Below are 7,506 nucleotides of genomic sequence, written 5' to 3'. Positions count from 1 at the left end.
TTGGTTTATATTAAAACATTCATATTCTGTTTCATGCATGTAAACTGTATTTCATACAATCATTCAAATACATTGTATTTCTTATTATTTAATTATTATTTATGTCTATTGTCACCCTCTCTTTTCATTTTTCATGATTTCTCATTTATCTGTTTTTTCCTTTGATGCTAGTGATTCTAGTGTCATGTATGATACTTTACTATGAAAAAATATTTCTTCTTTGTTTTCTTCTATGTTTTTCACATTTCCAGTTATCACATTTAGATTCTTAATGCATTTTTAGCTGTGCTTTGTGTGTAATGTGAAGCATGGATCATTCTTTCCCCTCCCTCCCCATATGTGGAAGTCCAATTTTCTAACACTGTTTACCAGACTCTCTCTTTCCGTAATGAATAGACTTAACATTTTTACTAAACAGCATTTGACTATGGATATATGAGCTTATTTAAGGGGGCATCCAGTTACATCCCAGGGTCTTATGTCATACCAGAGTCAAGCTGCTTTGATTACTTGGGATTTATAGTGTACTTTGAAATTGAGAACTGTAACTCCTACTTTATTTTTCTTCAAGATTATTTGAGCTATTCCGTGTTCTTTACCTTCCCATATAAATAAATTTTTGAGTTAATATGATGCCTTAAAATTTTATGTTTCAGCTTACTATTATTACTTTGCTTATCCTTTTCCCCAGCAAATAATTTGAAAACAACAAAAGTCTTTGCATAATATGCAGAGAAATTGGAGTTCTCAAACAGTACTGGTAAAACTGTAAAATGGTACAACTTCTATGAAAAGTAGTTTTATATTTTTTCAAAAAGGTGAACATAGAATTCATACAACCTAGCTATTCCATTGCTAAGAATATACCCAAAAGAAATTAGAACTGAGATACAAACGAAGATATGTACACCTACGTCCACAGCAGCGTTATTCACAAAGCAAGAACATAGAAACAACTCAAATGCCCATCAACAAATGAATGGAGAGAGAAACTAGGTTTATTCACACAGTGGAATATTATGTAGCAACAAAGAATAACAATAACAAATTATAAAATACTATGCTACATGGGAGAGTCTAGGATACATAATATTGTGTGTGTGTGTGTGGGGGGAACCCAAACCTGTCACAAAAAGATGAATACTGTATAAGATTTGTGTTGGTGGTGTTATGTATCATCAAGTCACCCGCGACTCATAGAGACCTTATGTGCAACAGCCCTGAATCCTGCTCCATCCTGAGTCAACTAACACACCTTTCTCCATTACCGTAGCCACTGAGTCAATCTATCTCATTGACAGTCTTCATTTCCTGTGCTGTCCTTCCACCCTCCCAAGCATGATGTCCCTCCCTCTCCAAGGACTGGTCCCCCCTTGCAACATGCCCAAAGTATGTCAGACAGAGCTCCAGAGTCCCTGCCTTATTTAACCATTTCCAAGATAAATTTATTTGTTCTCCTAGCAGTCCATGGTATATTCAATACTCTTCTTCTCCAGCACCACAACTCAAAGGCATCAAATCTCCTTTTATCATCCCTTGTCATTTTCCAGTCTCTTCCAGTCAGTTAGCCAAGTGGTTGTTCTCCAGATTTCTTGACACAACTTGGTGAGCACATCCAGGGCAGCATCTGTTAGCTGAAATATGCCAATTGGTATACCATCTATTCCCAGGGCCTTATTTTTTGCTATTTCCTTCAAAGCAGCTTGAACTTCTTCCTTCATCACCATAGGCTCTTGCTCAAATGTTATTTCATTAAATTCTTCTGTATCTGCCAATTCCTTTCGATACAATGACTCAGTATACTCTTTCCATCTTCTTTTAATACTTCCTGGATCATTTAATCTTCTGCCTAAAGCATGCTTGATTATAGCAACTCAACATTTGAATTTGTTCTTCAGTTCCTTGAGCTTAAGAAATGCTGAACGAGTTTGGCCCTTTTGATTTTCCAACTCTAGCTCCTCGCACATTTCGTTGTAGTATTTTGCTTTGTCCTTCCATGCTGCCTTTTGGAATCTTCTGTTCAGCTCTTTAGTATCTTGAATTCTTCGTTGTGCTTTGGATTCTCTACACTCCAGTGCAATCTTCAGACTTTCTTCTGACATCCATTTTCATCTTCTCTTCCTCTTCTGTCTTTGTATTGACCGTTTGCACTCTTCCTGGATGATACATTTGACATCCTCCCACAACTCATCTGGCCTTTGCTCATTAGTGTTCAAGGCCTCAAACCTGTTCCTGAGATGATTCTGAAATTCAGGTGGTATGAAATGAAAGTCCTATTTTGGCGCCTGTGGATTCGGTTTAATTTTCCTCAGCTTCAGCTTGAACTTGCTATGAGTAGTTGGTGGTCTCTTCCACAATCACCTTCTGCCCTAGTTTTCACAGCTGATATTGAGCTTCTCTAGCAGGTTTTTTTTTCCCGCAGATGTAATCGATCTGATTCCTATGCATACCATCAGGTGAAATCCATGTGTATAACCTGCGTTTGTGTTTCTTATAAAATGCATTTGCAATGAATAAGTCATTGATTTTACAAAATTCAATCATTCTATCTCCAGCTTCACTTCTGTCACCAAGCCCATGTTTTCCAACTACTGATTCTTCTTCTCTTTTCCCAACTTTTGCATTCCAGTCACCCATTATTATCAAGGCATCTTGATTGCATGTTCGATTGATCTCTGACTATAAAAGTTGATAGAAATCATCTATTTCTTCTTCTTTGGCTCTGGTTGTTGGTGCATATATCTGAATGATAGTGGTATTCACTGGACTTCCTTGTAAGCGTATGGATATAATCCTATCACTCACGATGTTGTACTTCAAGACGGATCTAGAAATTACTTTTTTAACTATGAAAGCAACCGCATTTTTCCTCACTTTTTCAACTCTGGAGTAATATATCATTTGATCATCTGACTCAAAATGACCCATGCCAGTCCATCTCATCTTTCCAATGCCTACATGTGCCTAATACAGGCCATGGTCTTTGCAATCAGTTGCTATGCATCAGAGAGTTGGACAATGACTGGGGAGGATAGAAGGAGAATTGATGCCTTTGAGCTGTGGTACTGGGGAAGAGTATTGAGTGTACCATGGACTGCCAAGAAAACAAACAGATTCATCCTGGACAGGGTTAAACCAGGCTACTCCTTGGAGGCAAGGATTCTGGGGCTTCGTCTGACATAGTTTGGACATGTTGTAGGGAGAGACAGGTCCTTGGAGAGGGACATCATGCTTGATAGGGTGGAGGGACAGCGCAGGAGGGGAAGACCCTCTATGAGATGGATTGATTCAGTGACTGGGGTAATCTGGATGGGTGTTTCAGAGGCAATGTGATTGGCATAGGTTAGCACAGGGTTTAGGGCTGTTGTACATAGGGTCGCTATGAGTTGCAAACTACTGATCAGCACATAACAACAAGGAGTCATTTTCCAGCTCTCTGGTGCATAGCACATGATTATGAAGACCATAACATTAATCAGGCACACCTTAGTTTCCAGACTAACATTGTTGCTCTTCAGTACTCTGGAGAGGTCCCTGATAGCAGACGGTTATAAGATTACTATTACAAAAATAGTAGAGTGGTTCATTGAGATATGAATAAATATTCAAAAGGGGGAGGGGAAAAAGGAGAAGAGGAAAATTTACTAGATAGCAGAGGTTAGTGGGCAGATAGGGAGGTTAAGGAATAGGAAAGTTGCAATGGGAAATGAAGAAATGAGGTCATATAAGGCATAATGAGTAATTAATGATATAATGTTTATGAATGATCACATAAAATATCCCAATGAAGAAATTTTTCTTTTGCTTTTCAAAGAGAGGAGCAAATTGAGGGCTGGGTTTTGGGCAGGGAGAAAAGTGCAACAATGAATGAATGAAAATCCAAAATCTCTGGAAATCTTCATTAAAATTAATAAAATTTTTAAAAATGCTATGTATATGAAGAACAAAGAAACCCAAAGCTCCATCTCCTAGAATGTGAAGCTTTGCATTATCCGGAAACTTTCTATTTTATTTCTTGTGATCCTTCTACACTTATATTTGCACCTGGATCTCAGCACACATTGTTGATTCCATATCAAACGAGAGGATGCCTTTTAATAAGTACTCCTTCATGTACATGTGTGCTCTTCTGTATATACTCATTTACACACATATAAAGTGTTTTCACCTTGAAAACCTTCTTCTTGTCTTTCTAATTATGGAGTATCATTGTCTTCCTTGAGGAAGACTTTCCTTATCCTCCCCGTGTTACAGAAGAGATTCTGAACCTCTCCAGTGCAGTGTTCAAGAATCCAAGTCATATGTCTATATTTTACAAGGTTGCTTGATGAGAACAGTCGCTGACTATTGTATTTCTTCTCCACACAGGACAGAGACTGATGCTTTGTTATGTGACCAATAAGTAATCATTTATGAAATGAATATAGAAATAGAAGGATAAATTAATGTAAACTTTAAATATACATCTTTAGTCTAAAATCCCAACTTACATGCAGTTATTTGAAATATATTGCCAATACTTTTATCTGAATATTATTCTAATGTCTCTTTCTTCCTTACCCCTTCATAATACAGGTAAAAACCACATATATTCACTCCAAATTGTAGCATCAATCAATGAACAAAAAATTCATGATTTCATTTGTTCAAATGGATACTGTCATATCCACACACGCCAATATCATACACTGTAGGCACAGATCCTTTGAAATTAATTCCAAGACAGAGAAATCTATAATCCTCAGAGTGTACAGATGATTCAAAACACTTTTAAGAACGGGATGTGATTCATGTTGAAGGTAGGGGGAAAGGCTGGGTTATTTAGGAGTTTAGGAGCACAGGGACTTGATGAGGTAAAGGCTCTTGGTTAGAACAGTTTCCTTAAAGTGGAAGGTAATGAAAAGATTGGTTTCTAAAGAATGACTTGGTAGGATTTCATATGTGTTTTCTCACGATCAGTCACAAGGGAAATATAGTCAGGTTTCAACTAAAAATGGGATTTTTCTAGCAGCCAGAACAGAAAACTGCACCTGGACTTTGCGACTCCTGCTAGGCTCTTCCTGCTGCTTGCATTCTACTTGGTAATAAAGATTTTCAAACAAGAGACTTGATGATTTGGAAGCTAAAGGTTTGTGGGTTTTTATTAACTTTTCTTCTAGCCATCTTGACAGTGCAGGGGTTCAGTCTTTGTGTTGCTCAGGTCAAGAGTGATAGTTGAAGAAATATTGAGAATATTGTCACAGAGAAAAGGTAGGCTGTCTGGGAATGTTTTAGAGGAGGTCTTTTCAGTGTGCAGTTCCACTTGAGAGCAGCTCCACCTCAGTTTGAATTTTACCATGTGCTCCATTGATAATTAAATTACTGAAATAGATTGATGCCAATAAATGATAGAGGGAACATATTGAATATATCAAAGTGATTTCTTCCTGCAGTAGAAATGATATTTGGTGATACTGAGATCTTTTCTTCACTAAGAAGCAAAGGACACCAGTGTTAACCTCTACAGGTAAAGAAGTGCTCTGAAAAAGTGAGACACTAGCCAAGGTCTAGCCATTTAGTTCTTAAGAAATTAATAGCACAGTTAGTTTTGAAAAAAAACTTTAGTAGCACAAAAGGGAAAGGGTAACTGCTAAATTATGACACCAATAGACTAAGGGAGCTTCCTTGAAGCAATGAGGGCAGCATGGGGGTAAAGCCCATGGGGCTGGACTAGATGAACAGCTGTGTGGTGGGAAGAAGAGGGAGATACTAAGTGGATAACAACACCTACATTTGCTCATTTTACAACTTTATTGCTTTTCTTAGACTTTTTGAACCACTTTTACACCATCTGTAGAATCCTACTACCGTGCACTGTACTGTGTCTCCTTAGGTTAGGAAAGGAAAGAAATGAGGATGGTATTGGAAAGCACTATGGTTTGTGTGAATAACAGTGAGTATATGCGGAATGGGGACTTCCCACCTACCTGGCTACAGGCCCAACAAGATGCTTGTCAACATAGTTTGCCACTCCAAGATGAGCAGCAATCCTGAGAACAATACGGGCCTCAACACATTGGCCGATGACTGTGAAGTACTTACCACACGTACCCCTGATACTGGCTACATTCTGTCTAAGCTCCACACTGTCTCACCCAAGGGCAAGATCACATTCTGCACTGGCATCCGCATGGCTCATTTGGCTCTGAAGCACCAACAGGGCAAGAATCACATGATACACATCATTGCCTTCATGGGAAGCCCGGTGGAAAACAATGAGAAGGATCTGGTGTAACTGGCCAGATGCTTTAAGGAGAAAGTAAATGTTGACATTATCAACTTTGGGGAAGAGGAAGTGAACACAGAAAAACTTAACAGCCTTTGTAAACACACTAAATGGCAAAGATGGAACCAGTTCTCACCTGATGACTGTCTCCTGGGCCCAGCCTGGCTGATGCCCTCATCAGGTCTCCAATTCTGGCTGGGGAAGGTGGAACCATGGTGGGTCTTGGTGACTTTGAGTTTGGAGAGAATCCCTGTGCTGATCCTGAACTAGCTCTCACTCTGTGTTTCCATGGAAGAGCAGTGACAGTGGCAGGAGGAAGAAGCATGACGGGCAGCTGCAACCTCTGCTCCTGAAGCTGGGATTGCTGCAACTGGGACTGAAGGTGAAAGAGGTGGAGTCTCAAGTCCTGGGACTGCAGATTCAGATGAAGCCCTGCTGAAGATGATCATCAACCAACAAGAGTTTGGTCGCGCTGGACTCCCTGACCTAAGCAGTATGACTGAGGAAGAGCACGTTGTGTATGCCATGCAGATGTCCTTACAGGGAGCAGAGTTTGGTCGGGCAGAATCTGGTGACTTTGATGCCAGCTCAGCCATGGACACATCTGAGCCAGCCAAGGGGGAGGAGGATTATGATGTGATATAAGACCCCGAGTTCCTTCAGAGTGTCTGGAGAACCTTCCTGCTGTGGATCTCAACAAAGAGGCCTTTTAAATGAAATGGGCTCTCTCCCCTCCCAGACCACCAAGGAAGGCAAAAGGACAAGAAGGAAGAGGACAAGAAATAAGATTGGAGGGAGAGGGTAGCTGATCTGGAAGGTCACAGGGCTATATAGGATGAGGTAAGGCAGGGCTGATATGTACTTTGTAACTATTACAGGCTAAACAAAATTTGGCAACTTTAAAAAAAGCAAGCAAACAAACAAACAAACAAACGTGTTTTCAATGTTAGCATCATTTGATATCCACACAGTCTAATGCTTTGGCACAGTCAATGAAGCACAAAAAAGTATTCTTCTGGTAATCCTTGACTATGCAAGGGCATTTGATTGTATGAATCATATGAAATTATGGCTAACTTTGAGAACGATGGGAATCCCAAAGCCTTAATTGTGTTCACATGAAACCTATATCTAGACTAAGAAGATATTGTATTAACAGCAAGGGAACAAACACTACATAGTTTAAAATTAAGAACGATGTGCATCAGAGTTTTATCCTTTCTTCATAACTATTCAATCTG

At 39.4% G+C, this 7,506-nt stretch overlaps 1 pseudogene; it reads left to right on the top strand.

Moving 5' to 3' along the window:
* The first annotated feature begins 5,895 nt into the window (after positions 1-5,895).
* On the top strand, positions 5,896-7,051 carry LOC102867594 (annotated as a pseudogene).
* Positions 7,052-7,506: the final 455 nt, after the last annotated feature.

Source organism: Elephantulus edwardii, unplaced genomic scaffold (genome assembly GCF_000299155.1).
Source record: "Elephantulus edwardii isolate Elephantulus edwardi_28Jun2011 unplaced genomic scaffold, EleEdw1.0 scaffold00120, whole genome shotgun sequence".
NCBI classification, from domain to species: domain Eukaryota; kingdom Metazoa; phylum Chordata; class Mammalia; order Macroscelidea; family Macroscelididae; genus Elephantulus; species Elephantulus edwardii.
Note: the sequence above shows the minus strand (reverse complement) of the source record. Positions and strands in the feature narration are given on the sequence as shown.